The 17,924-nt window shown below is 43.7% G+C and overlaps 1 protein-coding gene across 2 annotated transcripts in view; it reads left to right on the forward strand.

Annotated features, from left to right (window-relative positions):
• The window catches only part of LNX1 (ligand of numb-protein X 1), a 120,600-nt gene that overhangs the window by 20,179 nt on the left and 82,497 nt on the right, over positions 1 to 17,924 (forward strand). For both annotated transcript variants that reach the window (XM_081208825.1, XM_081208828.1), the window contains exon 2: positions 6,305 to 6,464. The gene's annotated coding sequence lies outside the window, so the exon portion shown is untranslated. The remainder of the gene's footprint in view (positions 1 to 6,304; positions 6,465 to 17,924) is intronic.

A 17,924-nucleotide genomic window follows, 5' to 3' on the forward strand; every position in this document is an offset into this window, starting at 1 on the left:
GTGTTTTTCTTATCGGAGGGGAAACACAGTTCCAAGACCGATACCAAGTGTCTTAAAATCATATTTATAGTTATGACCTATTCCTGCTCTTCCTTCTGCACACTAATTGGCTCAACAGCCTTGGACCCAAGTCTGGCTGGTTGCCAAAATTCTTACAGGAAGCCTCCAGGCTACCTCACTGCAAGGCCAAGTTAAAATTTGCCTATATCTTGAGGGGGAAAGTACCATTGTTAGCTGATAATTCACTGCATTCTGAGTTGTAGAAATCTGAAACAGGCTCCTTTTACTTCAGGAAATCGCTGGCAACGATCTGAAAACAGGGCCATCGATTGTTTGACACCTCTGCTGGGCAGCATAGTTGGTTATTCCAACACTGTTTCAAGGCATAAAATCACACCTATGAGCTATATAATATGTATAATATATAATATGTTCATTTAGTTGGATGTAAGTCTCACTGTCCATAGTAATGAACTGGGTGATTCAATGAGAGGCCTGAGGACCGCATGTGGCCCTTGAGGACTTTTTTAGTAGCCATTGGCAACATTTGACATTGTGTTGCATTCCAAAACTGGGTAAGCAAGGTACTGGGCTTTGGGAAGGAGGCATGAGGGCTCTGGCAGGGTCCTAGATTTCTCTTGCTGCCTTCCCAAAGCCAAGTTAGTGCTTTCCCAGTTTTGGGAAGGAAGTAGGAGGGCTCTAGGACCCTGTGTCCTGAACCCTTGGCCTACGAGGCAGTAAGTCAGTATGTTAAGCCCCCAGTTCAGGATCAATCCACTTGTCAAAAGTCCAAACAGAAGCTCAGTCCCACAAAGATCCTGGAGCATCCAAGCTGAGGCCCATCAACATGGGCAGTTGTGCAGACACAGCACCTCAGCTCTGCTTCCCTTTTGTTCCTTGCATGCTGATTGCAGCATCTGGGCTTGATGAGGCAGGCGGCCCTCACCTGTTCCAAGCCAACTTCAGCTGAGGACTCACACACCTTCTCTCAGAGCTAGCGAGCCCCACCTGGTCAGCTAAGGAGCTGGGCTGTGGGCCCTTGCCTGCCTCAGCTTCCTGGAGCACCTCTCCTGCTTCTCCCTGCGCCTCAGAGCTCACCATGTTTGGGGAGACGGGGGCCTTTCTGGCTCTGGTGATGGGTCCTGCTGCTCTGGTTCCTGTGTACTGACCCCCACCCCTTCATCATCCTCCATCACCCTGTGAGTACCAACCTCTCCTTCCTCATCCCTAGCTTGCCCCAGCATGTCTCAGTCCAGGCTACACCCTTCGCCAGTTTTCTCTGCCTCATCCCGATTGTCCTGCCAGTTCATGACACCCTGTCAGAGCCTTGTGCCTCCTTCTCACAGCCCCTGTCTGGCCAGCTTTGGGATGGCAGAGCGAGGGCTGGGGTGGCACCCCACCACCACCACCACGTGACAAGGCAGTGTGCAGCCCGCAGGTTCCGTGTTGAGGTACTCTTGCAGTCTACTTGGTATGAAAAGTTGGACAGCCCTGGTAAAGAATATAGGACACTGCCGTAGGCTAGCCCATTGGTCCACCTAGTTCTCCAGAGTTTCAAACAGAGGTCTTTGCCAGCCCTACCTGGAGATGCTAGGGATTGAGTCTGGGATCTCCTGTATGCAAAGCACACATTCTCTCTCTCATTTAGCAGGATTTATAGCTCAGAAAAATAGCAGGCTCGAGCTGTAATTCTTTCAAGGACTGCAGTCTTTCTTTGAGAGGAGGTGATCCTCCAGGCCCTAAGGCCAATTCATACTATGTGGGGATTGAGTGTGGGGCAGTCCTCTGTTGCAAGAACGTTATTACACATTGCATGTAGAAGGTTGCTTCTTTGCTCCCCGCATTAACCTCAACCCCGCTGTTAAAACCTGCCACCCAAAGAAGCTCTGGTTCAGGTGATGCATTTTAATATGGAGAGCCGAACAGGCAGATAGGAAGTCTATATTGTGGTGGCCACTGCAGATTTGAAATCTGGTCAACTCAGGGTAGAAGGAGGATCCTTTTTGTAGATGGCAGGTGGGGAGCAGGAAGCAAATGAGTTGGGGAAAGAAGTAAATATCCAATCTTGAACCTCCCAGGTCTTTCATTAGGGAGCTTCTATTACAAGTTCAATATTTTGTTAATACTGTTTCCTCTTTTCTTCTACTGGCAGGTCTGAAACATTTTGGATATTTCTTCTTTTCCTGCCCCTTTGCTTCCTGGTCCTTCTTTCCCTATTTGCCAGGGGGTTCCCCCTTCTTTGCTGCACGTTTTTTTGTAGAAAAAGGATTGGAACTTGGTGCAGGTTGCATTTCTAACAGGAATGCTAGAGCCATGAAATCCTAGATTTGGCTTCTTGCTTGAAAACAGCATGTGAACATCAGTTCTCCTCTCTTTTGCCAGCTCCTGGCCATACATACTCGTATTTTCATTTCCTCCTTTCTTCCAGTCCCCCCCCCCGTCTCCATTCCACCCATCTGCTGCTTTCTAAAGGCTCTCCTTTCCTCTTTGCTACTTTTAATCTTCCTTTTCAAGGACCCTTCTTCCTGTCATCCCCCACCCCTCCCTAGCAATCGGTCAGTCTGGAGAGTAACTTCATCACAATGAAAAAAATACTTCATGAAATAATTTCTATTTCAACACTTTTGGATTACTTCTATTTTCAGCTTTTTTGTGCTGAATCTACTAGCCTTCATTTTGCTATCTGTGTTTTATTGAATGTACTGGAAGAATAAATGATGGTGCAAGCCCAGTGTGGCAGGGTAAATTTAAACCACACCGCAGTTTTAAAGTATACGGATCTTTATCAGCAGTACATCTCATCAAATTCAGATGGAATGTGCCATTATTTGTTGTGAGAGCAAACCATTCTGTGGTAAGCCACACAAGGATGTGTTAAAGATCTGCAGAAATGAAGGCAGTAAACTCCTAAATCGTGGGGTATAATTTCAGCAACATGGCCCTTGTCTGTTTTGAGACCAGCATACGATGTTGCTCTCCTTTCAGTCAAACAGGCTGCCTCTCAGTTTGGAGATTAAAAAGCGCAACACCCAGATTTAGCATTTTTTCAATCATAAGCATCAAGCAGCCTTTAATGAATCCAATGTAGCAATGCAGTTTGTCTGTTTAATAACATAGCACCAGACACTTAGTTCTCAGTAATCAAACTGGGTGGCTGTAGAGGCAGACTGCTTGGGAGACAGTGGAAAGGAGGAAATACCACAGGCTCTCTGACTGCAGTTCAACACTCAAACATGTTCTTAGTTAACCCTAGTAGATGAAAATAGGGATGTCCTAAGTAAAAGTGGATGAGACGCGGGTGGCGCTGTGGTCTAAACCACAGAGCCTAGGGCTTGCCAATCGGAAGGTTGGCGGTTCGAATCCCCGCAACGGGGTGAGCTCCCATTGCTCGGTCCCTGCTCCTGCCCACCTAGCAGTTTGAAAGCACGTAGATAAATAGGTACCACTCCGGTGGGAAGGTAAACGGCGTTTCCGTGCGTTGCTCTGGTTCGCCAGAAGCGGCTTAGTCATGCTGGCCACATGACCCGGAAGCTGTACGCCGGCTCCCTCGGCCAGTAAAGCGAGATGAGCGCCACAACTCCAGAGTCATCCGTGACTGGACCTAATGGTCAGGGGTCCCTTTACCTTTAAGTAAAAGTCAGCCATTATGGGATCAAATCTTCTGTAAATCTGGGACTGTCCCTGGAAAATAAGGACACTTGGAGGGTCTGGTATTGAAATAAGGATTTGTGTTTTTATTTAAAGAGACTAAAAGCACAAGCACGAATGAGACAGCAGCTTTCATTACAGCAGTATGCAGAGGCTGTTCAAATTAATACAAAATCCAATCAAAATGGGTGTGTCCAACTCTGGACTAGCAAAACTGATAATGAAAAGAGCAAGATCCTCTGCGCATACAGAGGTACAATTACTTTCTGTAGTCAGCCAGCCACTCCCAGGATTTGATGAGTCCCAAGTTCCACATTGTATGGAACTAGTTTGCGTTGCACATGGTACAATGACTCACCTACTTCTGTGTTCTGCATTGTTTGACCTTTTAGCCTCACTTCGTTGAAAACTTTTCTTCATTCTTCTTACGTTCAGGGTATACACCTGCCCACTGTGGTGAGTATTTCGTGCATCTGGTAGAGTGGCCCATGAAAGCTTAGGCCACAAGAATTTCCTCTCTAATGTGCCAACAGACACTTGATTGCTTTTAGTCAAACAGGCCAGGACGGCCGTCCCTTCTGGAAATCTTCAAAAGTGGCTTCTTTTGCTTTGGAAAGAAACTGCACTTCCCAACAATCAGTAAGGCAGTTGGAAAGGTTGTCTTGTTTGTGATTCACATAGTTGGTGGACCAGTATTTCCTCCTGCAGCAAGTTGCCTTTCAGAACAAAAGAGGGATTTTTGTTTCAGTAAAGTGCCAATTGTGTGAAACCTGCTCAAAAGCTGCTCTGCTTCTTAGACACTCAAAATTCTGGCATGTTCTCTGCTGGCACCTCTCTACAGCAGATTTGTTTTTCTTTGTGTTAACTCAGATTGCATGTTCGTATCTATCTTTTCCATACAGCAGAAATGTTACGGCTGCTGGGCAGTGTTGTAAACAAAATCTGCCCTTTTCCCCTTATGGGGTATCCAAGAGCCCGTATAGTCTCCTTACATGGGTTCCCTATTGGTAGGAGAAAATAACAGAGGCAACCGGAGAATATTTAGAAGCAAAGCAGCTAGTAAGCCTGATCTTTATTGATCTGTTGCAACAGGGTGCTCCCTTCACACGCAGGAAAGGAGGAGGACCCAGAACCAAGGTGTGCCTGCTCTTATATAGACATTTTAAATTCCCTGCCCAGGAGCTCAAGACCACCCCTCCATACATCATACATACATCACAGAAGGGGTGTAACCCAAGACCACCCCTCACAAACATCATACCTACATTCAGAAAAGGTGGTCTATCACAGAAATTTGAATGTTGTTGTTTTTCCTATCTGCCAGGTTATCTGATAATGCCTTATCTGATTGCCTTTTGTGGTAGTCTGTCACCCTTTGAAATGGTGATTACTAAATTCCTGTAACAAGGAAGGTTATTTTCACCTCCTTGCAGAGAAACATTTGGTCAGCTTGGGAGTCAAAATGGTTTCAGGACTGTCTTCCTGTGCTGCTTCAGACATGTGGTTTATATATTTATGTATGAGTTTGCTTGGTACATTTATGAACATTTAATATATATCTTAAGACCTTAAAATTCTTATTACAGCGACCATCTTTGGTTAAGCTGGTGGCTTGCTAATAGTCAGGGGTGGTTGACTGACATTCCCTTAGTGGCAGCCAGTGTCTGAGGACGTTTTCTTTAATGGCTGTTGTACATGCCGGCTGTGATCTGAAATCAATTTCTGTTAGTGAGTGTAGCAGAAGTGAAGGCAGTTTGAATTTGGACACAGAGCCCCCTTTTGTATGTCATGGTAAACCATTGTTATTGCCTTACTGTGGGGTAGCCAATATGGTTCAGATGTTAATAGATGACAACTCCCATCAACCTCAATTTGGGGTTGTTTGTTTGTTTTTACTTAACTCTTCTTGTATGCAGGGGAATCAAAACATGGCTCATTTTTCTCAAGCAAACCACAATAATTAAGCCAAGAACAAATGAGAACAAAAGATTGCGGCTTGTTGGAAGTAAAATAAAACACAAACCCAAGTTTGGACATAAGAGCATGCCAGAAATGGTGGTTTGTTTCCCCTGCACAATACCAGGGAGGAGCAAAGTAGCAAAGATTGGTGCAACATTTTAACTATGGTTTATTATGATGCTCAAACAAGGCCGGAGGCCGTATTTAAACAAAATGATAAATAGTGTGGTTGATTGTTAATGAATGACCCTGGATGAGCCTCAGGCTCACACTCCCCTCCCCCACTTCCTTCTCCTCCTGTGTCAAAACTGGGAGCAGTTTTGTAGCTTTGGCTTCTGTTTTTAACTGAGTTCAGTATTATGTCCAAACCTGTGGTTAGTCTTAATTATGATTTACTAAATCTGTAGCATATTTTCATAATAATTTGCTATTGAAGGAAAAAAGGTGAGAGCAGAAGAGACATGAGCATCCTAAAAGGAAGGAAATCTTACTGCACATGACATGACTGTTATCTGAACTTCGTAGGCAGGCAGGCACATGTAGTTTACTTGTTTCTGGGTAGATGACAGGTTGGGTGCGGCTCACTGTTGCTTTAAATCTCTCAGGTGCACACAGCAAAGTTTGTCTTTCCAGCCGTCTGTGATGTCATGCATTTCCTTGTGTGGGCCAGCCAATTAAAAAAGTTTTGTTCCTGCAGGTATCAGATTGGGAGCTCGAATGCCTTGTTGTCGAATGCCTGTCGTCGGGCTAGACATCTATTGAAGAAGGCTGCTTTCTTTTCTTTTCTTCTGGTCGGGATGTACCTTATGGCCCTGCAAATGAATTGAAAATCTAGTTGCATACACCGGTAACGAAAGGTGAGTTGAGTTACGCTGTTTTGCTCTAAACTTTCATTCTCGCTTACGGGCTCCAGGCTATTATTAAAGAAGCAAATCCTAACCTGTCAGAGGAACTAATTGTAGGGAACAAATATTTGCATGCTTTTAAAAGAACTGGATAATGTGCTTGCTTTTATAGTTTTGAAGTGAAATGCCTGCTTCAGTCTTCCACTGTGGCTTTTATTGTAAGAAAGGCCTCCATGAGGTTGCTTGTAACATTGTGTTGGAAGGTTTAATTCACCGAAGCTGCAAACCTGTGCACGCTGAGTGGAGAGTAAGTCCCATTGATTTACTGTCAGGTAAAAATGCAGAATCATACTATAAGGAGATGGCAATCTTCACACTGATTACTCTGTAGAACAACATACTTGAGAAGCGTTTTAAGGATTGCAGTTTAAATGCAGCTGGATTATAGTTTCTGTATGGATTATTTTAAATCCCTCATTCCCCCCCCCAAATGCTAATTAAACAACATCCTTCTTAACATCAGTTGTAATTGCTTTGTTTTATATCCCTTGGCTGGCAAAACCCCAGGGTTATATGGTGAAATCTCACCAGAACCACACTGAAACCTCTCTCACAAAATCTCCTGTAGTAAAAGTCTTCCCGTATATAGTTTCTTGTTACTGCTAACATGTTTGGCTTTGTAAAAAAAGGACAAGGATGGACTTGTCCCTACACAGAATTTGCCCCAGATTGCAAAGGAGTAGCCTGCATAAAAATCTGTAACCCTCTGTGTGTGTTTTCAGAAGTCAGTCCTGCTGCGATCAACAAGGTCTACATGTTTAGGTTAGCAGCTGATGGAAGCTATTTGCTGTTTGGTTTCAAACACAGGTTTATGTGGATACAGCAAGCTGATGTTCTAGTGTGATCAAAGGAGCTTTTAACTCTGCACACCCTGTGACCCAGGAAGCTGAATGCAGCCATATATGGTGGCCTGACAGGGTCACAATTTATCTCTTGTTTTTGTTGGTTGCCTGGGACTGCAGGGACAAAAGGACTGGGCAGAGAAGAGCTTGGAGATGCACCTGGAGGCACCAAAACATGCCAGTTGGTGGATTCTGTGCAGTTTGGCAGAGCACGAGTTGTGCAGCAAAACAGATCTGAAAAGTTAGGATTTGTTATGGGACTGTGTAAGGCGTTTGCAGATACTTTGTGTACATGAGGTGTACATAACTCTGTCCTTCCCCAAACTTTGAAATGGGCAAATCTTTTCATGTTCCTATACTTGTAAGAAGCACTTTAAGAATTTGTTTTGTCAAATATAGTACATGCAAATACAGTGCATGCATTTGTTTTCTAAAGACTCCAATTTAATGGGGGGCGGAGAGGAATCAGTATTAAGGATTAATGTTTATACAGTGGTGCCTCGCAAGACGAAAATAATTCGTTCCGCGAGTCTTTTCGTCTTGCGATGTTTTTCGTCTTGCGAAGCACAGTCCGTCGCAACTGCGCCTCTTCAAGCGGCTTTAAGAAAAAAGCGCAAGACGTTTTCGTCTTGCAAAGCAAGCCCATAGGGAAATTCGTCTAGCGAAGCAACGCAAAACCTAAAAACCCTTTCGTCTAGCGAGTTTTTCGTCTTGCGAGGCATTCGTCTTGCGGGGCACCACTGTACAGTCGTACCTTGGAAGCCGAACGGAAGCCATTCTGGAAGTCAGTTCGGCAATCAAGGCACGGATTCCAATTGGCTGCAGGAGCTTCAGGCACGTAATCAGAAGCTGCACTGGACATTTGGCTTCCAAAGAACGTTTGCAAACTGGAACACTCACTTCTGGGTTTGCGGCATTCGGGAGCCAAAACGTTTGACTCACAAGGTGTTCGACTTCCGAGATACGACTGTGGTAGGAAGCACAACTTTATGGGATTTTCCTATTAATTCTTGTGGGGCTTCGTAGACCCCCTTACTTCTGCACTCTTCCTTTCAACTTGAGACACAGTGTGGTATTATGGTTGTTATGTCAGATTAGGACCTGGGAGACTAGAGTTCTTTTTTAAAAAAATAATGATATTTATTGAAAAAAGAATTTTTTAAAATTACAAAGAAAAAAGACAAAATTACAAAGAAAAAAGACAAAAACAGAAAAAGAAAAAGAAAAAACAAAACCATCACTTTCAAATTCTCCACTTTCTTTACCTTCTTTCCATGACCTCCTCCTCCTCCCATCTCTTGTATCTTGATTAATAATTGTCACAGCAAATCCTTTCCATAATTCATAATATTCTGTCATTACATTACCTTACTCTATTTTCATCTTATCTTATAAAAAACCTTAAAACTTAAGACTTAAATCTTATTTTTACCAGCTTCTCATAGCCATTACCTTTTTACCTAATTCTTTAAACATTTTTACAAGAGCTAAGTAGTTTCATTTCAACATTTTTCCAACGTTCATAAAATATTTCTGATGATAAAAAAAGAGAATAAAAACAATCCAATCTTCTTCCAGCGTCCCCTCCCCCCAGTCCTGGGATTGTCAGTCCTTTTTATCCCATTAGTCTGGCACATTAACCTGGTGATCTTATATCCGAGGCCTTCAAATCTCTTCCATGTCCCTTCCGCAGCTCTTCTTCATATTTTCCTTTCACTCATGGGAACTCCAGCTTGGTAGTGTTTTTGACCCTTTTCAACAAATCAGCCCCTTTCTCATAGTCCAGACTAGACTCCATGTGGTATTTTAAGACATGTTTCAAATTCCCTCCAAGATTGAAAGTCCCAACAGCTCCAAACTTCTGACGGCCCATTGCCAGACTCGGAAAGTCCGAACATCCCTGCATAGGGGGGTCAGTCCAACCCCCCATTTCCAAATCAATCCAAACTTTGTCTTTCCAAATCTGGTTTTTTCCAAGTTCATTTATCAAATCCAAAGGCTCATTTTCCTGCTGGGCCAAAAGTCCCTCCATCTCTGGCGCCCAAGATTCTGCAACATCCTCTTCTATCATCTGCTCTGTCAGGACACACTCCTGTTTAAGTTCCTGGGTGGGCTCCATATAATTTCCCACTACCTGTTCAAATGTTCTGGCCGCATTAGTCATCAAATCCGTCTTCTGACTTAACTGATCCAATAGGGCATTTATTTTACAGAAAGCACCCAACAGTGCTTCTCATAACATTGTCCTGCAAGGTCACAATTCCTTTCCCATGGTTGTAATCTGTGGCAGCTGCAAGCTCCCTCAAATTGGTTACAATTTCACAGTCCCCCTCTAGGGGGGGAACTTCTGGTTGTTCTTTCTTTTAAGAACAATAGCAACAAAGTTTCTTTTTAAAAGATATTTTGTCAATATTAGTTCCTTTAAAATGCGAAAGGAAACAATGGAATCACAATGTTACTCTTCTTTTTAACTATCTGTCAAAAGCATTTGTCTCTGGTCAATGAGCTTCAAAACGTCAATTCTGACACCCGGGAGACTAGAGTTCAAATCCCCACTCGACCAGGATGCTCACTGGGGGACCTCGGGCCAGTCACTGCCTCTCAGCCTAACCAACCTCTCAGGGTTGTTGTGTGGATTACCTGATGAGGGGGAGAATGATGTACACTACCTTGACATCCTTTGGAGAAAAAGGTGGGATTTAAATGCAATCACTCAATCACTCAGTCAATCAATCAATCAATCAATCAATCAATCAATATCAACTTACTGTATTTTTCGCTCTATAAGACACACTTTCCCCCCTCCAAAAATTAAGGGGAAATGTGTGTGTGTCTTATGGAGCGAATGCAGGCTCCATGGCTTCAGCGATAGCAACGCAAAGTCTCCGAAGCACAGTGGGAGCACTCCCGCCGTGTTCTGGAGGCTTTGGGTTGCTTTCGCTGAAGCCAGGAGAGCAAGAGGGATCGGTGCACACCGATCCCTCTTGCTCTCCTGGCTTCGCTTTGCTGGAGAGGGACTCCACAGCTTTCCCTCTCTGCCCAGCGTCCCTTCAGTGAAGCAGGAGGAGAAATGGAAGGGGCTCCATTTCTCCTGCTGCTTTGCTAAAGGGGCGCTGCGCAGAGAGGGAGAGAATTTTTTTTTACTTGATCTCCCCCTCTAAAACAAGGTGCGTCCTATGGTCAGGTGCATCCTATAGAGCGAAAAATACAGTAAATGGAAGTAGGCATAATAATGATAATAATAAAGTAATGGCAACTGGCTAACCTCTTACCCAGGTGTAGACAAACTCGGCCCTCCAGATGTTTTGGGACTGCCACTCTCATCATCCCTAGCTAACAGTACCAGTGGTTAGGGAGGATAGGAATTGTAGTCCCCAAACATCTGGAGGGCCGAGTTTGCCTATGCCTGCTCTTATCAGTTGCATCAGCATCCAAGTAACTATTGAGTTATCCAATGAGTTTTCATCATGTTGAACTACTGTATGTAATGGTATTAGGCAGACATAATTTCACACACACACCCTTCATTTTAAGTGTGACCTAATTAACTTGGAAGCCCTTTTAACAAATAACATAAATCAATAAAATGCAATGGGTGTGGGTGGGTGCAGTGGGAATGCATTAGGGTGGCCAAATCTGCAAAAAGAGAAGATGCATCGGCAAGAAGAAGAGCGAAAGACGGCAGAGATGCGCACAAAATTTGCCTATGCTAATCTATGCATCTAGATGCAAATTTCTAAATAATTACCATAATTTAAACAGAAGTGCAATACTTCTCACAATGGTGGGGAAGACTGCAGCCAGATGAGCTGCGTACCAGCTCAGGCTGCTTTCGACCGTGCTAACTATACATAGATGCCATCAAGGTATGTACTCTTCCTCGTTTTTTGATTTTGGACTTGACAGTTCTTGAAACGGAGGACCATCCCCAGTAAAACAGAACATAAAACTATTGCGTATGATATAGCAAAGGATGTGTGTTACATATCTGCATATCCCTTTGGGGTTAGTTCTGACTGAAATGTATAGGAGGCTTAAGGAAATGTTTTAAAATAATTCAGTATTTTATAGTGATGCACCTAACTTTTTTTAAAAAAAAACCTTCCACCAACATAAATCCAAACAAGCTGAAAAAGCGTGTCTGTCAGATAGTATTCTCTTATCCTGTGAAACAATCCCTACTTACAGTTTCTGGTACCAGTTCATTTTGCTCTTAGGTTTGTTCTTCCAGTGTCTTTGGTACTTTCTGGAGTGTTTTTCTGGACTTCTGGGTCTGGGCGTTAACGGCTGCAGGCCTTTATTAGATGTATAGCCCTGAGCTGAGAAAAGGAATGTTCCTGGCTCCGAATACTGCATGTCTACTGGAGAAGAAAATGGATATGCTATGTGAGAGCTTTGCAAAAGGTTCCAGTGGCTCCCAGTAGAATAGCGTTTTTGGTGAGAAATGCATATAAAATGCACAGGCAGGATAAGAGATTTGATTCACTCTCTTGGCTTGGAAAATGTATTGTTGTGCAGAATGTAACATCACCTAATAAATCAAGGATCTTTTTTTTCCCATGTAAGAAAGAAAATGAAATAAAAAACTTTCCAAACTGACTAGCATTCACACCGCTTGTGCATGTCCAGTTTGACACTTCAAATGTCCAGTTTGAAGCAAAACTCCCCAAATACATATTTTTAAAAGAAAACTCCGACATCCCCCCCACATCAAGAACATTACTTTCTAAAGTGCAACTTTTGTGTGAAAGAGCACATATAACTTAGTTTTCAGTATTTTAAAGGATAATAGCTCTTTACTGGTCCATCTAGCCTTGATGTGTTCTATAGATCTAGCCTTATGAATAGCCAATGCCTGCTTTTTGGGATATCTGTATACAGTGCTTTTTCCTGGGGGGGATGCAGGGGTACGCATACCCCTAAACATTTTGTGAATCTATGTTTGGCCTCATTGAAGGGCAGCATTTCAATATGAGTAGGAAAATGAGAGTACCCCTAAACATTTTTAAAGAAAAAAAGCACTGTATACCTGAAGGACCATCTCCACCCCCATTGTTCTGCCCGGACACTGAGGTCCATCTCTGAGGGCCTTCTGGCAGTTCCCTCACTGTGAAAAGTGAAGTTACAGTGAACCAGGCAGAGGGCCTTCTTAGTAATTGCTCCCGCCCTGTGGAACATCCTCCCATCAGATATCAAGGAGATAAATAATTATGGTATATGACCTTCCGTAGACATCTGAAGGCAGCCCTGTATTGGGACTCTTTTAGTGTGTGATATTCGTATTGGGACTCTTTTAATGTGTGGCGCCCTGTTGTTGTTTCGGTGGTGGTGGTGGTGTTAATGTGTGATATTTTGTTGTTGTTGTTGTTGTGTTTTTATATATCATGTTGGAAGCTACCCAGAGTTACTGGGGCAACCCAGTCAGATAAGCTGGGTACAAAAAGTAAAGCATTATTATTACTATTATTATTATTATTATTATTATTATTATTTAATAATAATAATAATAATAATAATAATAATAATAATAATAATAATAATAATAATATAAACCAATCAACCGTGTAACAAGCAGTGTCCACATTTTGAACTCATTAGACAGGTAAAATGAAATTAGACACATGTCCGGCCATTTATTCAAAACCATGGGAGAAAACAATTCATATATCCCGAGGCAGGGTCTGACTGATGAGAATTCTCAAGTCACCCTGAAGTCAACCCTCAAGGATAGGTGTTTGCTTAATCTCAGTGCTTAGAGAGGAGGAGCTGCTGTTGCCCTGTAGACTTTTGTTTTCACACCAGGTTAATTTCTCCTGGCAATTGAGAAGAGAGGGAAATTAACCGAGCCAAGCTTTCTTTGAGTCACAGATGATTGGAGGGCACCCTCAGAATTCCAAACAGGCAGAGTTTGACAACCTCTGACATGGTGAGTGTTAAATGTAGCCAAATTTTAAGAGTTGGACTATATATAGGAGTAATTGGGTGGAAATTGCTCAGGAAAAAAGGTTTTAAAAAATTGCTCAGAACAGCCTCCATGACTCGTGACTGTTGCACATGACAGACAAAAAACACACACAGTGGGCATTGGCATGTGGGTTGTTCCCACTGTGTCAAGAGTCTTTCATACCACTTCAAGACGTTAAATGGCAGTGACTGGTTGTGGGTTGACACAAAGCTGTTTACATAAATGGAATTGGTCTACTTAGCTACTTGCTCTCCATGTGTACAAGGCATATTCATGTGTCAGTTTGTAATGTGTCACCCACTTAGACCTCTAGCTTTCAAGCTCAAGTATGGAGTACTCTGAGGTAGCTCAGGCATTAGTCAGTGGCTATGTGAAGACAATCCTGTCATGGCAGCCACCCATCCTGCAAACCCATTTGCAGACTTTCTTCACATAACTCCTCCCCACAATGTTCCACATGTTCCCACTCATCGTGCAGGCCAACCAGCGTGCATTGTTTTCTGACACTGGTTGTGATATCATGTAAATATATCTTTATCCATCCAAGCCCTTGCCTCTCCTTCCCCGCCAGTCTTTCTGTTTATTATAACCAGACTTGGCTGAAATATTGAAATTCTCTGTGCAGTGTGTGCAACGTGTAAGCCTGTGCGAGACGGTGCTATCCATATCCGATGCCACCACCGCCATCTTGGATGCTTTGCCATGTGACCTAAGTATGAGGATATCTGAAGTGGTGAGAGCAGATACCATCTTTGGTTTGCACAGGAACACTTGATATGCCCTTGTGCTTGTGAATATGAAATGTAGCTGTGGTGAAATGGCTGGCTTGACGAAAGCCAATAGGAAAGCAGAGATACCGGGGATAGTTTGGTGGAATAAAGACTGCATGATTCAGTCTATTTCTAGAGTAGCTAAGGGATGGCAGGAGGTGAGTTTTCCATGCAGAAGAAGAAGAGAAGAGTTTGGATTTGATGTCCCGCTTTATCACTACCCTAAGGAGTCTCAAAGCGGCTAACAATCTCCTTTCCCTTTCTCCCCCACAACAAACACTCTGTAAAGTGAGTGGGGCTGAGAGACCTCAGAGAAGTGTGACTAGTCCAAGGTCACCCAGCAGCTGCATGTGGAGGAGCGGAGACGCGAACCCGGTTCTCCAGATTACGAGACTACTGCACTTAACCACTACACCACACTGGCTTTGGATTCTTTCTCCACGCAGGGCTAGGAAAACCTAAACCTAAAAAGTCAGTGCCCAAGAAAGAGAATAAGGAACTAGATGGATCAGTGGTCTGACTCAGTATCAGGCAGTTTCCTATGTTCCTGTGTTCCTAAACAGGCTTCAGTTCTAGCACAAGACTCATTCAGGAATATGTGATTATGGACAAGTCATCCAAACACACTCCATGTCATCTAACCAGTGAGATGAGTTCATGCGTGGAAGCATGAGGCTTCTTTTAATAACGTCCGAATACTTGGAAGCCCCGTAGATTAAAGGAACCGCATGAGCACGCAGCATAATTAAAACATAATATGCTAAGTGCAGTAGAGTTAATGCACCTAGTTAACTATCACGTGTGCTGAAATTATGTAACTGAGCGATTTGAATACTATCTTACAAGTGTTCTGCGGTATGTCTCAAAATTGCCTGCAGCTTCTTGGTTGATAACCCACTGGACTTGTTGGACAAGAGTTGGCCTTAAAGCTAAGTGGCAAGTGCAAGAAAATCTTTAGAAAGTGAACTGCAGTTGCAGTCCTTGGATGGAATCCAACACCCTGTGATTGGACTTTGGCTCACAAGGGTAATTCAGCTTTCGCTCCACCCCTTGCAGCTACTTGCACCCTTCAAAAAAATCTGCTCTGGAAGGTCCCCCAGAGCAGATGTTGAGGTGCAAAGAGGATTGTGAGACAGAGGAAGGTGGAGGAGCAGGTGTCTGTTCTGCTAGGGTACAGACAATGTTGGATACAACCCCTGGGACCTGTGAGTGGCCCTGGAACATCTTATAAGGAAAGGTGTGCATGTACTTTAGAAATAAAATGAAGAAATGTGCATGCATCTGAAAAACACACGCACATGAGCAAGTGGGAGGGGCTGAAACCCGATGTGCATTTACATGGGAACAGGTCCTGTTAAACTTGCTGTTGAATAAACATGCATCAGGCTGCAGGTTCCAAACTGTGTAAGATAAAATGCAGTGTTTTAAAGGAAGGAGGGTTTCAGGGTTATATGTGTGCATGGGACTCAGGTGGCGCTGTGGTCTAAACCACTGAACTTCTTGGGCTTGCCAGTCAGAAAGTTGGCGGTTCGAATCCACGCTATGGTGGTGAGCTCCCATTGCTGTGTCCCAGCTTCTGCCAACCTAGCAGTTCGAAAACACACCAGTGCAAGTAGATAAATAGGTAGCACTGTAGTGGGAAGGTAAATGGCATTTCCAGCACTCAACACGGTCCTCTGTTGTGCCAGTAGCGGTTTTGTCATGCTGGCCACATGACCTGGAAAGCTGTCTGTGGACAAACGCCAGCTCCCTCGGCCTGAAAGCAAGATGAGCGCCACAACCCCATAGTCGCCTTTGACTGGACTTAACCGTCCAGGGGTCCTTTACCTTTCGTGACGTATCTGAGATCCCTGCATTGGAGGAGGTTGGACCACATGGTCTTTGGGATCCCTTCCAGCTCTACAATTCTATGATCTGCTGTGCCATAGTGACATCATCACATCAGGCCAGCTTGGGACTCTTACAAGCACGGCTGTTGTCTGAGAGGCATTGTTGCAGGAATAAGGCTGTATTTGGCCCTTCAAAGGAAAGCTTCTCCATTTGCTCTACCCCTCACAACCTTGATAGAGTTGCTGGCTGAGAGGAGCAGCTGCCTGAGAATTTACTCCTGCTTTCTTTGGCATCGGGGGTGGGTGCATTTGGGAGGCATGAGACTTAAAAAAAAAAAAAGAGGTCTAAAATATCTGTAAGCTGCATTTTATCACTTGGCCACCTTGGGGACATTTCTGGTCGAAACGCATAGTAATAAACTCAAACTGTCTGCTTTCCTCCCTTTTGGTTTGGGAAGTTGCATGATTGAGGCATGGCAAAGAAAACTCTCAGGTTCGCTGAGGTTCCCTGGGCTCTGGCATATGGCAGTGGTGACATGTACAGTGGTACCTCAGGTTACAGACGCTTCAGGTTACAGACTCCGCTAACCCAGAAATAGTACCTCGGGTTAAGAACTTTGCTTCAGGATGAGAACAGAAATCGTGCGTCAGCAGCGGGAGGCCCCATTAGCTAAAGTGGTACCTCAGGTTAAGAACAGTTTCAGGTTGAGAATGGACCTCCGGAATGAATTAAGTACTTAACCTGAGGTACCGCTGTATTTAATTGTTTAGCAAGATTTATAAGCAGCTCAATCACAAAATATCTCTGAGCTATTTGTAGAACATGGTATGAAATATTTGTTACAATAAACATTAACAACAGTAGATAGGATAAAAAATACAGACGATGTCAACAGTTTAAAAATCAAACACACATAATAAAATTATGTGTCTGGTTGTGTAGGCACCAAATTGAGGCACCAAATTTACCCTGGACCCACTATGGAGTGCAAATGTATTATTTTTCAGACATCCAGGGGACACCCAGGAATTACTCACTCTGCTCCAAATTAATTCCAGAGAGAACTTGGACAGGTCAATCAATCATTAACTCAAGTGCAACTATTAGGATCCAACACAGATGCTACCGTACAAGCAGGGACGTGAGCATTTCCACCCTCGCCCCCTCAAGATTTGCGGTTTGTTTAGCCTGGCTATCCAAATCAAATTAACTGAAAGGCCTCAATTATCAATTTAACGTCTGGGGAATAACTCCGTTTTTATTGTACTTGAGTTCCAGGAATCTCTGTATGGGAAGCCAGCTGGCTTCTCTATATAAACTGAGCCAGCTGAAGATGAAAATAAAACTGCTTCTGGCTACATTTTGCCAAACTAAAAGAAAATATGCAAAAGGTTTCACACATCTCCTCCTCACCCCACCCTTGTTTCTCTCCCCCCCCCCCTACAATCTATGAACAGTGATTCCACCATAAGCTCACTCATGTATTGCATTAAAGTTTTGCTTCACCTAAAACCATGCAATGATGGATTGGCACCAAGTTATTACTGGGAAGGCTTTGTGTTGGTGGCTTTGCTGTCAAGTCCGACAGCTGTGAGTGAATTACGCAGGCCTTGCTTAAATAGTGCCCCAAGCAAAACATTGTGCCACACAAACCCACGCAGTTATTATGCAACATTTCTGAGAAAAGCTACTTTTCAGGGTTTTTGTTGTCTGCCCATTCAGAGTCGTCTCCCCCTGGTTCTTTGGTGCCCTGTTGGTTGCTCAGGCAGTTAAGCAGCGTTAGGTTGGTTCTTGTACTGCAGACATTTGTAGACTGAGGAGCTCCCTGCTACTGTTAACTGAAAGGCTACTGACTATATTTGTTGTCACATGCTCAATCTTCTCTTGAGGATCAAGTTCAGGAAGAGCAAGTCTGGCTTGCTCAAAGCAGGAGGGGCTGTGCAGTGTTCCAGTTTGAAGCAAACAACCAAATTTTAAAACCAAACAAGAAAGGCACCAGAAATGC

Source organism: Podarcis bocagei (assembly GCF_964188305.1).
Source record: "Podarcis bocagei genome assembly, chromosome: 9".
In the NCBI taxonomy this organism is placed as follows: Eukaryota; Metazoa; Chordata; class Lepidosauria; order Squamata; family Lacertidae; genus Podarcis; species Podarcis bocagei.